The sequence below is a fragment of the Sorex araneus genome, chromosome 8, assembly GCF_027595985.1.
Source record: "Sorex araneus isolate mSorAra2 chromosome 8, mSorAra2.pri, whole genome shotgun sequence".
NCBI lineage: Eukaryota > Metazoa > Chordata > Mammalia > Eulipotyphla > Soricidae > Sorex > Sorex araneus.
The window spans coordinates 20,698,845-20,721,821 of NC_073309.1; the positions used below are offsets into that span (position 1 = coordinate 20,698,845).

General features: G+C 37.3%; 1 pseudogene; it reads right to left on the reverse strand.

The window, feature by feature from the left end:
• Window positions 1-1,314: 1,314 nt before the first annotated feature.
• The window catches only part of LOC101555061 (heat shock protein HSP 90-beta-like), a 37,908-nt pseudogene continuing 16,245 nt past the window's right edge, over window positions 1,315-22,977 (reverse strand).

A 22,977-nucleotide genomic window follows, 5' to 3' on the forward strand; every position in this document is an offset into this window, starting at 1 on the left:
TGTTTGGCATATCAACTATGCCACGGGTAGCTAGCCAGTCTCTGCTATGTGGGCAGGATACTCTCGGTAGCTTGCCGGGCTCTCCAAGAAGGATGGATATAATTTTTATTTACTATTACCTAAGTATATGGCTCAATCTTCAATCAATTTGTTGATGCATCAAGTAATACATTTATTCATTTAAAATTAGGGCCTGAGCAATAGTATAGTGGGTAGGGTGCTTGCCTTGCATGTGGTTGACCCAGATTGGATTCCCAGAACCTCATATGGTTCCCTGAGCCATGACAGGCATGATCTCTAATGCAGAATCAGGAGTAAGTCCTGAGCACAACCAGGTGTGGCCCCCCAAACAAAAATCAATTAGTTCAAAAATCAAATTAATGTCTATCACTAATTTCTAGGAATGCAGTTAAATTGTGTTCTATACACTTTCTACTAGAATAGAATACACACTATAAGAATATGTTATTTACCACTTTTCAAAGAAATAACAAGCACAATAGTATTATTAGAAATTTAAGAATAGATATTAACAAAACTCATGGAAGAGACATTTGTCTATAACTTCATGGTTGAGGGAAAAGGTCCTAGAGGAAATGGCATCTGAGAATTGTAAGAACTAGTAGGTGACTATAAAAAAAAGCAGGAAAGAAAATTTTAAAATTTTAGTTATTTCTATAGAGACAATCAGTAAAATTTAGGTGCTTTATAAAAGTGATGTGTTATATATAAGAACAGAACAATATAAAAAGAAAAAATACTAATCCTTTTTATCTTCATTTTTAAAATGAGGTTTTATACTTCATTTTATTTCTCTGCCCCACCGTCTCTTGCAAAAGTCAGAAAGTTGATGCAGGAATGTAAATACTGGGGCAGAGACAAGACAGATTACTAACCAGCTAACATAAAGAATTAAGGGGAACAGAAAAATGAATATATCTTTGCTAATTTTTAGAGAAGAAGCTGCAGATTACAGCAAGATCTCATACTAATTCCTGATATGCATTATAGTGGGCACACCAATTTTATTGAAAATGGTCTGGAAGGGGAATAGAAATTTGTTTTCCTTAATTAGCTTGCCTGTTTGATTATTTGAGTCTCATGTATTATTTGAAGATACACTGCAAAAGAAAAAAAAGTTGACATCAGCTGTCACAATATTTCTAAAACCTGATTGTTTCTGTCATTTATTTCAGTTGTTTTCTCTCCTTTCCTTTTTTTATGTGGTTGCCATAGTTATTGGTGATGGTGGTGCAATACCCAGGAGCTACATCTGCTTGTTTGTGATGCTCTCACACTTTTTAGTTGCAGTGCTCACTGGGGTTCACACACTGTAATGATCACACACACTTCGCTGCAGTGTGCTCGAAAGCCTATCCGGTCACACTCTGGCATTAAGGGTAGTGCCTGGATGGAACTCACAGCTTTACACTTGCACAGCAGGGGCTTTGCTCCTGAAATATCAATGGCTTTAGCAGCCATCATCTTCAAGTGAGGAGGAAAAAGAAAATCAGATGGAGTTCTTCAAAGAGTAGCATCCCAATTTCAGTAAACTAAAGTTGGTATAGCTTTCATCTTAGAGGAACTTGAAAGAACTATTGGATGAGTAAAAACGCTTAGCTTTGTAAATGAATATTATTATCCATAAAATGCTGTGTATTGTGCTAAATTATTAGCACATGATCACTTTTGGTTGCAGATACTTGGAAGAAAAGTTGGGGCTGTCAGAAAAAGACTATGTATAGAGGGAAAAAGATAAATAAGAAACATTATTTTGTCATATTGAAGTATTAAACATTAGGTAGTAGGAACAAATTTTACTGTTCTCCATTATTCTGACTGTAATATTAATGCAGAGAGCAAGTAACTTGGCAAAATATTTTTCTAGAAAAATATCTCTTCATACATTATCAAGTGAAGCAACTCTCCTAGGCAGAGATTGCTGCAAACTCAGTATTACTTAATTAAATAGCATTTCTTCATAAAAGTTATATTTGAAATTGAGATTTTTTTCCCTTTTAGTTGTCCAGGCTAATCAAAGGCTTTTTCTTTCTAATTTTACAGACATTTACATTTTTATGTGGGTTGCTATAAAAATTTCTCTGATTTGAGGGCCTTTATTTTCTTCTTCAACCCCCCCCTTTAGTTAGAGAATAAAGGCATTTATTTCTATAGGAAATAGCAAACTAAGACATCAATCACACTAAGGTAAACAAAACTTTCTCTGATTTTAGGGCCTTTATTTTTCTCCTTTTATTTTTTCTTTAATTAGAGAATAAAGACATTTCTTAATATAGGAACTAGCAAACCGAAACATCTTAAAGAGGGGATGGGTTCCAGCATCCCTCCCCGCCCTGGGAAGAGCTCCCAGCGGCCTAAGACCACTGGAACCTAGCTACAGCCATGCTCGAGGCCCCTCTCCATATGTTCAACAAGCCTCACGCATGAAAGTACCGGCAGAGGAACCCAGGTGTGTGTAATCCCATCAATGGCCAACATCCAGAGACTTAAAAGCAAGCTCCCAGAAGCACGTGGTCACAAAGCGGCCACTCGATATCTTATACCTTTCCATCTAGTAGAAACTAGCAAGCTACTGAGAGCTTCATGCCCACATGGGACAGCCTCGCAAGCTTCCCATGGTGTATCCTTATGCCAAAGCCAGTAACCAGCTGAATCTCATTTCCCTGGCCCTGAAAGAGCCTCCAATATGGCATCTTGGAAAGGCTGAGAAGAGAGAGGCTTCTAAGATCTCAGGCATAGGATGAATGTAGAGGTTACTGAGACCGCTGGAGCAACTCGATGATCAATGGGATTTCATGAATGGTGATTTTTTGTTTTAAGGGGAGAGGTGGGCCATACAGATAGTACAGTGGCTAAGGGACCTTTCCTTGCATTTGGATAACTCAGTTCTACTGTTGGCATTGCATGATCCCTTGAGCACTGATGGAAGCAATTCCTAAGCACTTCTGGGTGTGACTAAATATCTCCCATCCCCAGAAAAAAGTAGGAAAATATAAAATGATAGACACAATGAAGTGACTGAAAACTAAAGTTTAAGGACTTGAGTTATCTGGACTATGTATATGAGTGTGTGTGTGTGTGTGTGTGTTTGTGTGTCAGGAGGGGGTTCATGGGCACACATGCACATACATGCATGCAGTGGGTAAATACATAGAGGACTTGGGATTGAGTGGTTGATTTTAGTACCACCGAGGCTTAAATTAGCCTTCAGGGTCAAATTAGGTAGATTAACCTTGAACCATATACAAAATCATGAAGAATGAAGGCAAGAAAAGAAAATAAAAGAAGGAACACAGAAATTCAGTTGAATGTATGTTTATAAACATATTCAACATCATTAAAGAATTGCTGAACTATAAAATCATAGGAATATGTTATACAAAATCAGTGGGGAAATAAATCTGAAAGAGCTTTAGAGACATTTGAAATTAAACTATCTATATGCATTATATATACATATTATACATACATACATATATGTTTGCAGAAAGAGAAAATAGGAAGGGAAATGAAACATTAAAAGTAATTGAGGTAGGGTGAAGAATATCCATAAACTCTTTGACCTTCCTCCTATTATGGCTGATACTCTTTCTGCTGCCATTGAAAACAGAATAATCTGGGACTGCATTGAGAAGTATAATAAAGCAAAGTCAGTTTTTCATCTTAAATCTGTAAAATGATGAGCAAGTCCCTCTTGCTCGCTCGAACCCCTGAGCTCCAGCCATACTGGATGTTGTGTCCCAGAGACCACACATGGAAATTGAAACTAGTCTGGCAGGGCCCAGGGTCCAGGTTTCTGATTGCTTTGCCACGGGCTGGCCTACTTGGAGCCTCCAGATGAGACCAGCCACTAACAGAAAACCACTTTATCTCTTCTAAATGCCACACTGTACTGAACATTCAGCCAGGTAGTAGGAATAACAAAGCCTATAATTATGAAAGATTTTAAAATATTTGTGTTTTACACCATTATGTCTTCAGGTAGTTCTTCTCTGTGAGATCATAAATATTTGAAACGGGATTAAAATAGTGGAGAATTTTCCTAGGTGCACAAAATGTGAAATCTTTAATGGATCACATCAAATACACAGCAAATAAAATACAATTAATCTCTACCTGAAATGTTCTGAAATAGAGCACAATACAGAGCAGAGTGGGTCCCAAATATTGCAAATGCAAAGGATACTTGTGGACATTTATCCCTATAGTTCCAAAACACTGTTCTAAAAAGGCATTTGCACTCTCATATTCATTGCAGTACAATTCATGGTGGTCAAAATCTGGAAACAACTCAAGTGTCCATGAACAAACTAAGAAACTGAATTAAGAAACTATATCACATATCATGGTATCACTGTATCACTGTAATCCCATCAATCATCAATTTGCTCGAGTGGGCACCAGTAATGTTTCCACTCGTCCTAGCTAGCCCTGAGATTTTTAGCAACATCTCTTTACTCCTTCTTCCCAGCGGTGCTGCATTGGAGGCTCTTTCAGGGTAAGGGGAATGAGACCCATCATTGTTACTGTATTTGGCATATTGAATACGCCACGGAGAGCTTGCCAGGCTCTGCCATGTGGGTAGGATGCTCTCAGTACCTTGCCAGGTTCTCTGAGAGGGAGAACTAGACTATAAGAGGTCACACAGCCACAAATGCAGCCATGCACTTCAGAGAGCATGATATATAAAACAACTATATCACATTTACACAATGAAATATTAACCAGCCACTAGAAAAGATAGGATTGTGCAATTTGCTGCTACACAGATGGAGCTGTAGGGTATCATGATGAACAAAGTCAGCCAGAAAGAGAGGGGTAGATATAGAATGATCTTGCTCATATATGGTATATAAAGAATAATAGTAAGGAAATAACAAATGTCCTAAATCCAAAGAACTAAGAACTGAGCTAACATGGTGAGCATATGGAAGGGGGGGTTCTTTGGACATCTTGGGGGGATAAACCCAAGACCATGGTGGAGAGAATTGTACTCCCTGGTAGAAGATGTGGTGTTGGAACACTGTATACATGAAACCCTGACATTATCAGTATTACAAGACAAAAAAATTAAAAGTTTAGGTTATATAGAAATAAACAATTCTGAGACTGAAAGCATATTCACTCTAGAATTCTACACAAGGCCAATTCAGGAATGATAGCAAAATCTGGACTTTTGCTCTAAAAACTGAAAATAATTTTGTTTTGTATATATGTTTTTTTCCCAGGGTCAGGGGAATGAGATTGCTGTTGTTAGTATTTGGCATATTGAATACACCACGGGGAGCTTGCCAGGCCCTTCCATGCTGACGGGATACTCTCAGTAGCTTGCCAGGCTCTCTGAGAGACATATATATATATATATATATATGCACATATATTTCCCTTTATGATGATGTGTCATGGTGGTCCAGGAATATGTTCATTCATGCGTGAGGCTCAGCCCAAGTATGTGGAAAGTGGCCTGGATCATGGAGGCAATTGGGTAGTGGAGTTTGGCTGCCAGGGCTGGGTCCCTTAGGGCAGGGAGGGCTCTCACCCATCCCCCTTTGGAGCGGAGTCCAGGGGCATGGTTATGGGGGGCCTCATTTTATGCTCCCTTCCGGGAGAAGCAGCTGTGAGTTCTGGAGGGTGCTTGAAAAGAGCCTCCAATCATTGGGAAAGATGAATAAGGAGAGGATGCTAAAAATCTCAGGGCTGGGATGAATGGAGACATTACTGGCGCCTGCTAGAGTAAATTGATAAACAACAATGAACAAAGGGATGACAGTGATACAGTGATATACTATATGTTATTACATTATATGTCATATTATATAACAGATATATAAAACATATATTTAGTATAAAGGAAATAAGCAGAAGGAAATAGGATACATGAAATAAGAGAGGAAACAGTGATATCTGCCTAGAAGAGAAAAAAATTTTTAAAAAATGTACTTTTATTTCTAAAGGTCATTTCTAGCAGATGAGCAAATGCATGCTAATTATTAGTATCATCATTATGTCATAACAATTTTAATATAGCAGGAGTAATACTTTTTTAACTCTCAACAATCAAAGAAGTATATGTTAATATCCTCTTTCAGTACAGAATAAAAGGTGAGCTGGAGTTTGAAATTATTGAGGTAAAATAGCTTCTAGCGATGAAAGTTTAAAATAATATTGTGCTTTCAGAGACAATAAGAAGATCATATTCTCCAAATTATATGGACCCCTGTGTGTTGTTTCAGGCTTTATCCCTCCGCTTTCAATGTTTCTTTTATGCAACTGACATGCCTTGTCTCTACTTCCCTCTTTCTACCTAACTTTCTCTTTTCTACCAAACACACTGACACCATATCAAAGACTTTTCACTCTGGAAAAAGGATTACCAATCACTTAAATAAGGTGTCCATGAAAAATTATGATTGTGTAAATAGCACGTTATAAATCCCCCCACATAGGAACCTGGGGTAATGGGGACATAATTCTCTGTCTGAAGTACAGTGATGCTACATTCCACATATTCATTAGGGAAAGTATTGGTACTGTCACTTGAAGTATAGAAAAAAATGAAGCATGCATAGGCCATATAATCAAAACAAAATCACAGAGTCATTAAGAATAAAAGGAAATTCAAAATAATGTCCTATAACCCTGAAAAATACATTATCTATCACCAATGTTCACTCTCTTAGTTGGCAGAATTTATTATGTGTCTGACTTAGAAATTTGTCTGTATGGTTTGAACTAATTTATGTCAAATATTATTAGACAGATTCGATGTGACAAAGTGAAACAGTTCCAAATGACTGTAGTTGACATATATTTATTGATGACTTAACAATTTTTCTGACCCTTGAATTATCTCTTTACAGAAAAACTATATTTGGCACATAGCTGGAGTATAAAAATGAAATTCCTGTTGAAATAAATATCAATACATGAGGGAGGGAGAAGATTATGGTGGATATTCAAGATGTATTACACATATCCTTCCACTAATGTATTCATCTAAGAAGAACAAAAGAACACATGACTAAAATTAATAAAAGTCAAATGTTAATAAAAGTCAAAAGTCAAAATAAATGTCAAGTTAACTTAATAAAAGTCAAAAATTAACAAAGTCAAATTAATAAGTCAAAAGTCAAAAGACTAAATTTATTAATAAATTAATAAGAGTAGTGATGTGGTGAAAGGGAGGTAAAGTGAAATATGGGAAGAAATCCTAACCCTAGATTTACCAGAACCAATTTAAATACAAATAATTCTTCTGCTTGCTACCTCACTGCACTTTAAAAAATTTATTTCCTTGGCCAATCCTGTATAAAATGACATCTATATTTACTCTTTGTATACGTGTTGGGGGACAGGAGAAAATCTAGAGCATTATGATGGATGTCTATTATGCTGGAGAGATTGTCTTGCCTGCAGCTAACCTCAATTTGCTTCCTAGCACCTCACATAGTCCACTGAGAACCACTGGGAGTTATCCCTCAGCTATAAAGCCAGATGTCTGCCTTGAGAACTGCCAGGTGTGGTAAAAAAATAAAAACAAAAACTGAAAGTTAGTAACATAGAATCTAGCATATCATGGTTATTTAAAATGTCACATGAATTGACCAAAGATTTCCTATTGTTTGACAAAGAAAGCTAGTAAAGAACACAAATGTGGTCCTAAAAGTGATCTATTTTAAGAATTGGGCATTTACTTCCATAAAGGAGCAGGAAAAAAAGTACTTATTAAATTTTATCAGACTGTTTTTCCTATTAATTTTAATTAGCTCCTATTAAATATTAAAGGATTCCTCTTAATGGCTACCAGACAATATTTAGATGTATTATTAATCATAGATGGAACTTCTGTCTTGTTAGATTTGTTGTCTTTTGAGGAATTCTATTTCATTTAAGTCTTTTCCTAATAGGGGATCCTGTGTTATACCCCAGAAAATCCTCCACCATAGCATATACATATTGCATACAGAGTATTGCATTTCTCTCAAAGGCACAGCTCTGTTCAGTGAAACAAGGAACTGAGTAATCCTACATTGAATAACAATTTTCACTGACCATCACAAACTAGAAATTTACACTGGTCATTGAAATAAAAACGACCCTCTTTGAGAACTAAGGAATATTCTTCAGCAGTGATAGTCCGATATTGCTTCTTTATGAGTACTGTAAAAATAATTTTTCTAAACATAAAACTATCTTCAAAAAAGAAGAAGGCATCAAAGTTTGAAATGATTATAGAGACTGAAATCTAAGCTTCCGTTTCATAATTATCATTTTAGATCCAGGACTGATGTATCAAAATGATGGATGTACCAAAGAAAGTCGGGAGGAAATGACAAGTAGGCATTGGGAGTATAGGGAGGGCAATAAGGAGGAGTATCTGTCACTGTCACTGTCGTCCTGTTGCTCATCGATTTGCTCGAGCGGGCACCAGTAACACCTCCATTTGGTGAGACTTGTCGTTACTGTTTTTGGCATATCGAATCAGCCACGGGTAGCTCCGCCAGGCTCTGCCGGGCGGGCGAGATACTCTAGGTAGCTTGCCAGACTCTCCGAGAGGGGTGGAGGAATCAAATCCGTGTCGGCCCATGCAAGTTGAACACCCTACCCACTCCGCTATCGCTCCAGCCCAAGGAAGAGTATAAGTTTCCTAATCCCTATACAAGGAAGCAAACTAAATTTGCCAATTAGCTGAATTCTAGAAACAGGAAGAGTAAGAGATGCAAGGGAAAATATTAGCAAATGACTAAGAGTAAGGTGATACAATACTGTGATAAATTTCTGGGGTGGAGAGAGCTACCAGTGTCTATCTGGCTTAGAGGCCACTATAGTAGCTATCCATCATCCAAACCATATGGTTTGGTGCTAGAACTTAGTAACGCAATACTGCTTAGGCCCAGTGGTGCTGAGGGCAGCCACCCTGTCAGTGCTCCATACCTCACAGCACTGCAGATGGAACTCAGGATCTATCACATGTATAGTATGCACTGCTCATTCCTGAGGACTCTCCCTGACTCTTCGAGATATTGTCAGACATTAGCCAGAGATCGATGGCTAATCCATTTACAGTGGGTGCAAATATGAAATCAGGTGATTCAAGAATCCTGTTGAGGAAGTACCTCAACAAAAGAAGAGAGATGGAAAGATGAAACAAGTATTTCTTTTTTATGTTGTAACAAATTACACCAAAGTGAGCTATAACAAAACCACACACATTTAGTGTTCAATTTCTGAAGTCTTAAGTCCAAAGTCAGTTACACTGGCTTCACACTAAAATGTCGTCTTTGCTGGTACTCCTGGAGGTTCTGAGTTGTAAAACACTTTCCACTGCCTTGCTTATATTCTAGAGTCAGTCTTTCCTTTCATTCTAGGTGTGAGCAATCCTACCTCTTGCTCCCATATTCCCATCTCTTGCTGCTGACTCTGATTCTCCCATATCCCTGTTATAAGGATTCTGTGATTATGGTGACCCACATGGATAATGTAAGATAATCTCCCCATCAAGATTCTTAATTACATCTATAAAGTCCCACTGAAAAGATTCACACATTTGGGGAGCTAAAACTTGAACCCTTGGGGGAAGCCATGATACAGCTTAACATAAATAATACGCAGATATGACATGGTTTTTATATCTTACACAAAATTTCATAGTTTAGAAGGAACTTTCTAAAGTTTACTTGAAGAAGAATCATTTTGGAAAAAGGAAAGATGTTGAAAACTAAGTGTTTTTCACTCAAAAATTTTATAAGTTGCTGAAGTTATGTCTCATTGCTCACCTATTTGCTCGAGCGGGCACCAGTAATGTCTCTCATTGTTAGACTTATTGTTACTGGTTTTTTTTTTTTTTGCATATCCAAAATGCCACGGGTAGCTTGCCTAGCTCTGCCGGGCGGGTGCAATACTCTCGGTAGCTTGCCGGGCTCTCCGAGAGGGGCTGAGGAATTGAACACGGGTCGGCTGCGTGAAAGGCGAATGTCCTACCACTGTGCTATCGCTCCAGCCCCCTGAAGTTATGAAAGGTATTTATTCCATATCATTAATGTGCAACACTGAACCTAAGACCATTGTTTTTCATGCCCTTTATAGTAGCAAAAATCCTCTATGATAAACAGAAAACTCATTTTTAAGGTGCCACTTAAACTAGAAAGTAGCTAGATAAGCAGATAAATGTGGGAATGGAGGAAAACAAGTGACTGTTGTCTCCAAAGTTTAATTGAATTTTTTTATAGAAATAGAAAATTCAACAAAATAGGGGAGTGATCAAGAAGAGAGAGTTCCACCAAAGACCCTCCTAGACTACAAGCGTCTAAATGGGTGTTCAGAGATCCATTTCCAATGTGTGGGTGGAGGCTTGCCACAACAGTAAGCAATCTGCAGTCTGGTGCCCCGCAATGCACCTCATTTCTGACAATATCCACCCAGAGATAATACAAACTCCGCAGGTTGGGAATCAGTCCTATAATACTTCCCTCACCCTCCCAAACCCGACCTCTGCCACACTCTTATGCCCTCTAGAAATGCCAGTGGCAATTTCAAAGTAGCACCTGTGCTCCCCCCTGAAGGACTACAAAGCAGAGGTTTCTGTGATGCTCTTTGGATCTGATTACTTTTTTTAGAGAGACCTCCAGAATTTAGACAAAGATTACATTTGCTAGATTATTGGTGTATGAAAGCTATGATCTGGATTGTATAAGTCTGTACTGCTACAATGAGTATATAGTTATCTATACTTATATAATCAGCATGTGTACTCATCGAATCCAGTAATAACCAGTTGGAAGTGAGGTCTAGAACAAGGACTATGTGAAAGGGTGTGGAGACATCATTCAGGCAGTCTCCAGCATGCCCCTCCCCCAGTGTCTCCATCTGTTCACCTACCTAGATATACTTTGCCCTTTGAATGAAGTTTCATGGCACAGCAAAGAATGATTTCAATCTCTAGTCCTCCTCTCAGTTGCAGGTCAGGGTGATGGTTCCAGATCTCTAAACACATGCTTGATTCCCCTAATAACCACCCTTCATGTCACTAGTGGTCCACAGGCAGAGTAGATCTTGAGTTCACTTTGTACAAGATAAATATAACAATTTTTTTGACACACCCAGCAATGCTCAGAGTCTATTCCTGGCTCTGTGTTCAGGAGTGACTTTGGTGAGTATTTGGAGATCATAAGAAATGAGAGGGACTGAACCAGGGTCTGCGGCAAACAAGTGTTTTACTTTCTGTATGATTTCTCTAATCCTTTATAAGATAAATATAAAATATTCATGAAAACCTAGGTGGGACTGTTTAAAAGTCATTTCGAGAAAAAAACATGGATTCTTGGTTCTCTCAGAAAAGAAAATACTAAGCTATACAGGAAAGAGAAAAAAATCACTTAACTTCAGGAGACAGTTAAGTGTAAAGACAGAATATCCAGAATCATATTATCATTGCTTCCATTAGAATGGATCAATCTCTTGTTTCTAAGTGGGTATTCAGAGCTTAATGAATTAGTGCTGTTAATAAGGGAGCATCTTTGCAATTCTCTTTATTGAAAAGGTTGGTGTGAGGGACTGGAGAGAGTGGTGCCTGCTCCTAGTGTGCTTGTTTTGTATATGACTAATCCAAGTTGCATCTCTGGCACCCCAAATGGTCCTTTGACCCTGCCAGGAATGATCCCTGAGCACAGAGCCAGGAGTAATCTCTAAGGACTTCCAGGTGTGGTCCAAAGCATCAAACAAAAAAAAAGTTTAATATGATAAACAATAACTGTAAATATTTTTAAAGCAATAATAAGAAATCAGAGAATTCTACATTATTTTCTGTAGAAATGGGGTAAATTAGTTGGATAAGGACAGTCAAAGTATATCAAGTATGGGTGAAAAGAGTTAAAAAGAATCCCCTTACTGCATATTTTAATCAAATTCTCTTGGAAACATCTGAAAAAAATAAAGAGAGGCAAACATTTTGAAAAGGAAGAAACATTGAAAGTTAAAATATAGTCCTTGATATTTGAATCAATTTACCTTTAAAGGAATTATTCCATGAAATTATGTTTGATCCTAGTTACTTGAACCTATATGAAATGTTTTGACTAGGGAAAATACATTTCCTTAAGTTCCATTTGTGGAATTTAGTTATCTATTCAATATATGTATTTCATTTAACTTCAGCTGATTTGAGACATCCAACTCTCCATTGGGAGGCACTTTGCTTTTCTCATAAATGTGTAATTTTCAGCTCGAAGAAACACTTGCACCTTCAGGGAGTAATATATTCTCTTCTCCCAATACTTCCTTATTTTATTTACCCTGTCAAGTAGCCAACAAGAACATTTTCTCATACTGTACCAGGCTCAAGTGCAGTTCAAGCACTCCGTTAGGCCAACTTCAGAAGAAAATTAGGAAACAGTCTCTAGCAAAGTAACTAACAGTAGTTCTTACTGAGACATGAACCACCTGTTGGAGATTATAATCAAATTAGCTCTGTGAATAAAGATCAATTATTTTTAAATATAATGTACTTTAAAATGTTTGCACTTTGATTTTAGCATCTCTGAGAAAAAACATTGGGATAAAATAATCTAATTCTTGCAGTGTACATGGTAATTGTTCCACTCTGGAGTTACCTAGGCATAAAAAAGTAGAAGCTTTTCCTCTCTTATTGGTCATTTAGTGAGTTGCTCAAAATTGAATATGGCAAATTCTGATTCTTTAGATTGTTATTTGTTGGAAATGTGCAGAAATTAAGCTATCAGAAATGTTCCTTTTAAATGAATAGAAGCTAGTGGCAACTTTCCAATAAAGTAATTTCTTCTTTAGTTAGAATGACCTTAGTTAGAGAGGAAATCCTATTTCAGTACCATTTTTCCCCTCCTTCATTTATGCCCAAAGCATATTGTATGTAGAGATATCACACCATGGACCCAATAATAGTTCTGCTGTAGACAATTTCCACCTGACTGAATTTCTATTACTGTGGATAACCTTCAACTCAGGTACAGCATTCACAATTTATAAAGAATATAGAAAAGAGAGGTCTTTCCTATAAATTCAGAATTCTAGCTGTGTAAAGTATGGATGTATTGCATAATTTTGAAAGTGATTGTGAAATCCTTTTGAGTATGATTCTAATGGAGGGATTACTTTATTGTTGCTCACCCTGAAAGAAGGGTCTTCCTGAATGCACTATTATTTTTCTCAAGTATCATATGTTTGCAAGACAGTTTTCTAATGTTTCCCCAGGGCATACTTCATTTGACTAGAAAACAATGAAATGAAGAATCTAGTTTAGCAAAGGGTCCTGTCAAAAATCTAAATGCTCATTACATTTTTTTAAATCTGGGTCAGGCAAGACTAGAAATTGAGTCAAAGAATCTGGCTCAATGAGGAAGTATTACAGAGGTAAATACAGAACGTTTAAGTTCCAAAAAGTATCCAGAGGCAGGTGAAAGCACATCTGCCATGGCATTGGCTCTGTTAATAATGTACAGTGTAAACTTTATTAGCTAATTAACACTTCTCTACCTCCTTTTCCTCATTAAAAATTTTATTTGAACCACGTGGTCTATAAACTTTTAATTCCAAGGTTCTCAGTTTGAAGTAGGGGAAACTTAGTGTTGTAACAGGTGTTGGCTGAATCAAGCACACAGAGACCATTCGTGACAGGAGCAGAGGAGATCTTTATTGCACTAGTTGATCAGAGTCTAGGCTAGGCAAGCACCTGAAACCTTGGACAAAGCTCAAGGGTCTAAGAATCTGTTTTTACAGGACATTGCTACAAGTCCATCATCACTTTGCTTTACGCCCAGAAACGCTAAAGTGCATGCACATGATGGCATCTTATCAGCATGGTTACAGAAACCTTCCTAATATCAGAATTTTCTTAGCTTCGAACAGAAAAGTTCATCTTAAATCCAGGCAGAGTGCACCTATATGTAAAACTCTCCACCCACAAGCAAAATCATCTCTCTAAAGTACATGCTATAAGTCAATGATCAGAAACAATGAGACAGATACATTTTCATCATAACATTAGTAAGCACATGAGATAGTCTGAGTATAGCAAATACTTCTGTTTCTTTGTCCTATCTCCTTTCTTGTTATGCACCACACAATAGTATTTACACATTTATTTACAACTAGAAGGAAAAAAAAGAATAGAAGTCACCAAATCCTTTCAAATCCATATATTATAAAAGAGAAGGTCACAAGAGTGTCAAGGTCTGCTAGAAATATTGTGTTTTGATCACAAACCATATTTGCTACCTTCGACTATAAATTTTATTCACTATGCTTGTATGCATCCAGATATCTACCCTCCAATCCATCAATATGTACTGTACACTTAATATTGTCAGGTTCTCCATAAGCTCTGAAGGACATGAGACATGATGTAATTCAGGGGACACATTAATAAACAATTAGTTATTTACATTAAAAGTACTCAGAAAATGCAGTGTAATAATGGTACTTGGCAAGCAGCCTTCTTTATTTGAAAATATATCACTTATCCCCACACGAACTAACTTCTTTATTCAAAAGAAGCTAGAGATCCAAGGTGATTTAAACACATGAAACTTATTTCTCAGTGTCCAAATACTGATCTTTTTGCAGGACTATTCTGTCACCACAACATCCATGCAACTGAATTCTGAATAATACATTGTTACATTTAGAAAAGTTTTCGAGCTTATAATGGTTTCCAAAAAGATCCTAGGAAGCTTTTATCCTCTTATAGACAAACAAAGGTTCAGTCACCTTTAATATCGAATTGGCATTCTATGTAGACTAAGGTAATAAACAAGAACAATAACAACTAAATCCTGAAGGAACTAGCAGAAGCAACCTCTATTTGGCAAAGAATGGCATGCAATTATGAAGCTATCAAAACCCCAAACCCATACATTTAATTAAAAATAAAGAAGTGTGAGTATTGAAATACTAATGAGAAAACTTTGCTAACTTTTCAATGAGAATAAGATATCTATGAGCCAGATATCCTAACTTTGGAGTTCACTGACCATCTGGGATTCAGAATGCATGCCTTTTTGTGCTATGATTTATAAATGACTGGCAGATCAAGGAGCTCTTGTTCCATATATCTTCTATAGAATAATAACTGTATAAGACTCCTATTATATAAGGTTCTGAAATTCCTTGATTCCCTTTTACTTAACAATGGCAAGCCATACATAATAGCTACCAACTTTGGCAAGGGGGCTGTCATAATCTACTAAGAGATCAATGAAGTTCTGTTATTTTCTTTTCTTTTGGGCCACACTCAGCAATGCCCAGGGCTTCCTCCTGGCTTTATACTCAGGGATCATACCTGGTGATGCTCTAGGGACAACCATGTGGTTTTGGGGATCAAATCTGGGTTGGTCATGTGCAAGTCAAGTGTCTTATTCTTTCTGTTCCCAAATGTCATATTTTGTTTTGTTCTGGGACTCCACCCACTGATAACTCAGGGATCACTTCTGGTAGAAATCCAGGAACCATATGTGGTACCAGGGATCAAACACTGATTGGCCAAATTCAATGCAACCACCTTATCCACTGTGCTATCTCTCCTGTTCTGAAGTTATTAGTAGGGATTCTTTGCAAAGTAGTATCAAGAAGAAAGCATGGGTAAATACTAGATAATTCTGCAGTTGTTCATTTTCACTTCCATGATACCTCCACTTTCCAGGCACATGTGAACAGCCAAAGGTTCCAACTAGCTGTGCCATTGCATGATTTCACAGGCACTGTGTTCTTAATCATTTGATTCTAGATTCACTCTCCAATTTTCTCAGTCCAGTAAATTGTCAACAGTAATAACTTTTTCTGAACATCAGTTTCCTGCCCACATGGGAGAGCCTGGCAAACTCCCCGAGGTGTATTCATATGCCAAAATCAGTAACAATGATGGGTCTCATTCCCCTGACCCTGAAAGACTATCCAATGCGGCACCATTGGGAAGGATGAGTAAAGAGAGGCTTTTAAAATCTCAGGGCTGAGAGGAATGGAGCCATTACTGAGAACGCTCAAGAAAATTGACAATCAGCAGGATGATAATGATGATGATGATCAGTTTCCTCAACTATAAGAAGTTTATTAGCCAAATAAAAAGGAATTCCTTACTTAGGATTGCACTGGGTTAGTAAAATTAAGAATACAAAGTTATCTTCTAAGTGTGTCACATGGATGCAGGGAATGCCTCCTTTTACTTATCTAGAAACCCTATGAGGTATACATTTACACCATTCTACTGTGGCATGCCTTACATTAAAATATGAAGATATTTAACATATACAAACAAAAAATTTTTATTAGAATTTGTATGTGTACATACTACCATAATTTTGGTCATTGATATACCTGTCATCATCTAAATTTTTCATTTGTAGAATTTGTTCTTAATTATTATTTTTATCATTATTATTTTGTGTGTGTAGTAAGAAAACAAAATAAAATCTGTCCTCAGAAAATTTTAAGTATACAATATTGCTATCTCTAGACACTATGATATACTGTATAACTCCAGAACTATGATATACTATATAATTGGATAATAGATCCTTTATAATTTTTTACCCTGTTTATCTGGGCTGGTGCGATAGCACAGCAGTTGGGCTTTCACCTTTCACTCGGCCAACCCGTGTTCGATCACTCCGTCCCTCTCGGAAAGCCCGGCAAGCTACTGAGAGTATGGAGCCCGCACGGCAGAGCCTGGCAAGCTACCCGTGCATACTGGATATGCCAAAAACAGTAAAAATAAGTCTCTCAATGAGAGATGTTACTGGTGCCCTCTCAAACAAATCGATGAGCAACGGGATCTCTAGAACTTTCGCCCTTCTAGAACCCTGTTTATCCAACTCTCAGCTCCTTGCAACTACTATTTTATTGTCTCTTTCTACATGTATGACTATTAGATTAGAGAAAGAAATTAGATTAGACGTAACTGCTGCTGGTCTATTTCTCATGGAAAAATCCCACCCATCTTGACACAAAGTAAGTAGTTCTCTATTCCTCATTATATGTTCATACCAAATTTTCTTTATTCATTCATCTGCCCCTGGATATTTAGGTTGTTTTCAAAATTTTTTCTAGTGTAAACAATGCTGATTGAATACATGAGCACTGCCATATTTCTGAGAACCGGATTTTTATTTCTCTGGACAAATGCTCAGCAGAAAATAAGACTGCTACATCAGGTGGTGTTTGGTTTTCAATTTTTTTCAAAGGGGCTACTCCTTGCAAAGATCAATCCTGTAAGGGCTGATGGTGCTCAGGAGTCACTCAGACCATGACCTAATGGTACTCGCAGGGCTACCAGGGAAATGCTTGATGTGTGCTGAGGAGATCATGTAGTCCCTGGATTGAACCCGAGATCTTAACATGTTAAATATGTGTTTAACCACTTAAACTTTCTCTTGCCACTGTTATCATTTTTGTTTTTGTTTTCAATTTTCAAGTATCTCTGTGCCATGGCCAGAGAGATAGTACCGAGAGTAAAATGCTTGCTTTGCACATGGTTACCAAGGGTTTGACCCCTGATCTCCCATATGGTTCCCTGAGAATGGTCAGGAGTGATCCCTGGGTACAGAGCAAGGAGTAAGCTCTGAATACTGCCAAGCTACCCCTACCCCCACCAAAAACAAACAAAAGGACTCCATATTGTTATTCATAATCACGGTTCCAGTTTACATTTCCATACACAGTGTACTAAGGTACCCTCACATCCTACAAAATATTTGTTATCTTAAATCAAACTCTGATCTATTATCTAGAAGGTGTGAAGTAATATTTCATTGTGTATTCAGATTCATTTATGAGATGATCAGAGATGCTGTGAATCATTTAATACACCTGTGGATAGCTGTATGTCTTCTTAGGATACACTGACTTGTAGAGTTTCTAGTTTATTTTGAATCTTCATTTTTTTCCTAATATTTTTCCACTCCCTATGATGTCTTTACATTTTCTTTAATTTGCTTAACACCTTGATGTGCAGAAAAATTGTCTTTTTGTTATTTTATATTGTTACTTCTTAGGCATCTAGTGTCATGTCCAAAAATATTATTACTAAGACCAATGTCAAGGAGTTTTCTGAACCCCCAACTACACTTTGCTGTAGTTTTATGAGTTCAGGTCTGTTGTTTATTCCAATTTTATATTTTGAGTTGAATATTGTATATGGGGCAAAATTTATGTCCAATTTATTCCTCTGGCTGTAAATTTCTTATTTTCTCACAATTATTTAATAAACTATAATTTCCTTACTTTATATTCTTTAGCACTTATTGATTATTAGTAAAATTTTTGTGTATTTATTTATTTGGAGGGTCAAGATTCTGTTTCATTGTTCTGTTTTCATGCCAGTTTTTACTGTTTTGATTAGTACTGCCATGAAATATAATCTGAAGTCAGAAAATATGATTCCCCTACCTTTGTACTTTTTGCTCAAGATTGCTTGGGTCATGTGTGTTTATATTTTGGTTCTATAAGATTTTAGGGATGATTTTTTTTACATTAAAATTAAAATGACATAGGGTTAAATGGGCACTTCTATAATTCTTTGAATTTGTAAGATAAATCTTTGCATTATTTGTCTCCTCATTTAAAAAATATATATTCTTTATATTTCAGAATGCAGTCTCTTACTTTGACTAAAATTCTCTAAAATTACTTAACCACATGAATATTATTGCAAGAGTTATTACTTTCCCAGTTTTCATAAGCATATTTCTATTTTCTATAAGCTTTTTCCACTATTTAATTTTGCCTTGACCTTTATTTCTGTCCTACTGCTGAATTCAAATTTTTTTTTTTTTCTGCTTTACTCAAATCTCTTGCCCGCACGCCTGGCTGTCTTCCCCTTCCCCGGGGTCCCTCGGAGAGGATGGGCTCCAGCTTCCCTTCCCACCCTGAGCAGAGCTCCCAGCAGCCGAAGACCACCGGAACCTAGCTACAGCCATGCTGGAGGCCCCTCTCCACACGTTCGGACAGGCCTCATGCATGAAGGTACCGGCAGAGGAACCCAGGTGTGTGTAATTCCATCAACGGCCAACATCCAGAGAGAAACTTAAAAGCAAGCTCCCAGAAGATATCTTTAGCCTACTTCTCCCTCTGGGAGAAACTGGCAATCTTCTGAGAGTTTCCTGCCCACATGGGACAGCCTTGCAAGCTTCCCATGGTGTATTCATACGCAAAATCCAGTAACAAGCTGGATCTCATTCCCCTGACCCTGAAGAGCCCCCAGTGCAACATCATTAGGAGGGCCGAGTCGAGAAGGACTTCTAAGATCTCAGGGAAAGGACAAAATAAGATGTTACTGAGCCTGCCAGAGAAATCGATGATTAATGGGATTTCAAGATTCGTGATTCGTGACTCAAATCTTGAAGTATAGCACTGTAGCACTGCCATGCCGTTGTTCATCCATTTGCTCAAGCGGGCATCAGTAACATCTCCATTGTAAGACTTGTTACTGTTTTTAGCATATCAAATACACCACGGGTAGCTTGCCAGGTTCTGCCCTGCGGGCGGGATAGTCTCAGTAGCTTGCTGGGCTCTCTGAGAGGGTTGGAGGAATCGAACCCATGTCGGCCCTGTGCAAGGCAAACACGCTAGCCTTTGTGCTATGGCTCCAGGCATAAGTTAGTTTATTTATTTGCAATTTTGTTGTTGTTGTTCCTGTTACTGTAACTATTTATTGCTGCTAATGCTATTCTTACTGCTTCCCTTCCCTCTGATAACTGTGTTGTTTGCATCCCATGTGTTTTTATATAGTGTTTCCTTTTACATTTTCTTATTATTTGTTTCGATTTCCTTTTTGATTTCTTCACTGATCCATTAGTTGCTAAGAAGTTTTATTTAATGTCCACATATTTGTGAAGTTTTAAATTTTCATCCTTATATTGATTTGGTGTTTTATACCATTATGATCAGGGAAAAACTTATGATTTTAGTCTTCTTAAAAATTGTATTACTATGCATGTATCTGTGCAACATATGCTAAGAACTTTTTTTTTTTGAGAATGTTCTATGTGGTTTAGAGAAGAATATACAATTTGTTCCTGTTTGGTGGAATGGTCTAGATTTGAACATACAGTCTATTGGGGCTATTGTATTCTTTCAGTTCACAGTAAACTTACTGATTTCCTGTTTGGGTGATGTAAAGATAGTTGAAAGTGAAGTACGAAGTATCCTGTTATTACTATGTTGCTGTGTATTTTCTATTCATATATGTTAATTGATATATTTAGAATTCTAGTGATGATCCATGCAAATTTAAATTGTTATTCTTCTTGAAATTTGATTATTACAGGACTCTGAAGAGAAAGAAAAATAAAAAAAATAATTATTCCTCTTATAAATAGACTATTTTACCATAATATAATGGCCTTCTTTATGGTATTACTGTTTTGACTTGAAGTTTATATTTTATCAAAAATAAGTATAGCCATGCCTGCTATATTTTGATTACAAATTGTATCTACTATATTTCTTATCTCCTCATTTTCAGCCTGAGTATGTCCTTAAGATAAAGTGAATTTTGGGGATGAAAATTCATTGTATTTTTTTCCAATCCTTTCAACTACTAAATATCTTTCAATTAGATACTAGTATCCACATATGCTCAAATTAATATTGATAGGTTAGATTTATTATGTCCATTTATTTCTTGTTTCTAACCATTTAATATTTTCCTTGTTTCTTTGGGATTACATGGTGTTCTTTTGTGGGTTATCTGATTTTTATCTTTTCTCCTTATCTTCTATACATCTTATAAAGGTTTACTCTTTGTGATTAACATGAGACTTATGTAAAATATCTTCTATTTGTAACAACTTACCTCATGATTTTATTGCTATTGCTATTTTTTTGGGAGCCACACATGGATGTACTAGGGGCTTATACCTGTCTCTATGCTCATGAATTACTCCTGCTGTTGCTTAGGGAACTATATGTGTTGCCGGGAATTGAACTTGAGTAGGCTGCATGCAAAGCAAGTGCCTTACTCACTGTACTATTTATCATTCCCAACATTATTATTCTTATATAAGAAAGTGGGTTGATGGCTCAATTTTATACGTTGTTAGTCAGATCCCACCAGAAATAATATCTACCATCTGGTAATCATATCTATAGAAGATAATGTTAAACATGGTAACATTTCTAGGAAAAAATGAGGAAGAAAATACAAAACATTTAAATTTTACTCTAAAAAGGCAAAAAAGGAGATTGAAATATAAAATAAATATCTTCCAAAATTGCTTCTTAAAACTTAGGTACATAATTTAGTATACTGTTAGTAGTGATAATTTAGATCTAGAGTGTTTCAGCACCAGATGCACCAAGGGGTGTCCGCATTCTTCTACCAGTGTCTCTAGGTCCTGAGCCCCTAATAAAATATTTTATTATGCAAGAGATTTTACAATGCAGGGCCTGAGAGAGTACAGTGAGTAGGGCATTTGCCTTGCATGCAGCTAACCCTATATGTTTCCCTGAGCATGGTCAGGAGTGATCCCTGAACACAGAGCCAGGAGGAAAGATCTGAGCACAGCTGAATGTGGCCTAAAAAAATCAACGAATAAATGGAATGATTTTATAATTCCTTATAGCTGCATCTTATTAACTTCAGCTAAATTAAAGAAGCCAGACAAAAGACAAAGGATATCACTTATATGTGGTATTTAGAGTAACTGAATGAGGAAAGGCAATTGTGTAAGGGCAGGGGGGTGGGGTGTCTAGATCCCCTTGACCCAGAGGGTAGGGGAGGTCACAGAAAGAAACAGGGTGAAGAGGGAGGAGGGAAGAGATGGATGAGAAGTAACGGTGGCAGGGAACAAGGGGAGTCTGGTACATTGGTGGTGTTGAGGAATGAGAGAGCTAAATATCCAAGCGACAGAGTCAGCAACACCGAAATCTTGAGACTCACAATTTAATAACCAAACACAGAAGATGCTTGTCAAGATGGTAGGCTGGGGCTAGGGTAAAGGCGCAGGTAGAAGAGGGAACCTGGGAACACGAGTCGAGGGAAACTAACGCTGGCAGAACTTTGTATGTCAAAAACCCAACCAGGAATAATTTTGTGATTCAGTGTTTAAAAAAAAATAAAGTTTGAGGGGAAAATATTCTATCATGTATTTTAAGTCAAGTGAAAGATTCTTCTTCTTCTTTTTTTTTTTGCCAAGCCCAGAAGGGCTTAGGTCCTACTCCTGGCTCAGGGAATAACTCCTGATGGACTTTGAGGACAAAATGGGATGCTAAAGGTAGAACCCAGGTCTACTGTGTGCAAGGAGAGAAGCCTTACCTGCTGTACTATTGCTCCAGCCCCAAGCGAAAGATCACAGACGATGTTTTATGTCAATGTTATTAAGAAGCTTGCTATAGAAAAATAAATCCACGTTAAGTTAAATGATATATAAATTAAAAATGTGCTCATTTAATACTAACATAAAACATTTATTTTCATTAGACTTTTAATTTCGCAATGTATCAGAGCACTTCAGATTACAGTGTGATACTTGCAAATGGAGAGATAGTGCAACAGATAAGGTGTGTGTTTTGCGTGCAGCCAACCTCAGTTCAATCCCCAGACCCACATGGTCTGCTGAGCACATCTGGGCATATCTCGGAGGTCCCAAACATCCTCTGGATGCCCCAAGCATCACAGACCACCCGCACTCTTTCTCATTCTTTTTATTCTCACTCTTTTTTCTGCTGGTTTTGGCTTGGTTCAGTTTGAGGTTTGGGGTTAGAATATCAAAGGGGCACTGATTTCTGTAGGGTCCCAGATCAGCTGAGTGTTTGGTTGGGGGTGGGGGATAGCAGGAGAGAGGGAGAGAGAGGGAGTGAGCGAGAGAGAGAATAATAGAGAGAGAGAGACATAATATTAGAAAGCAGGAGCACTAGGAAAGCCAGGAATTTCCTTCCTCACAGTGGGTTTATGTACCTTCAGAATTACCTTTAGTGTTTCTAACTCATCAC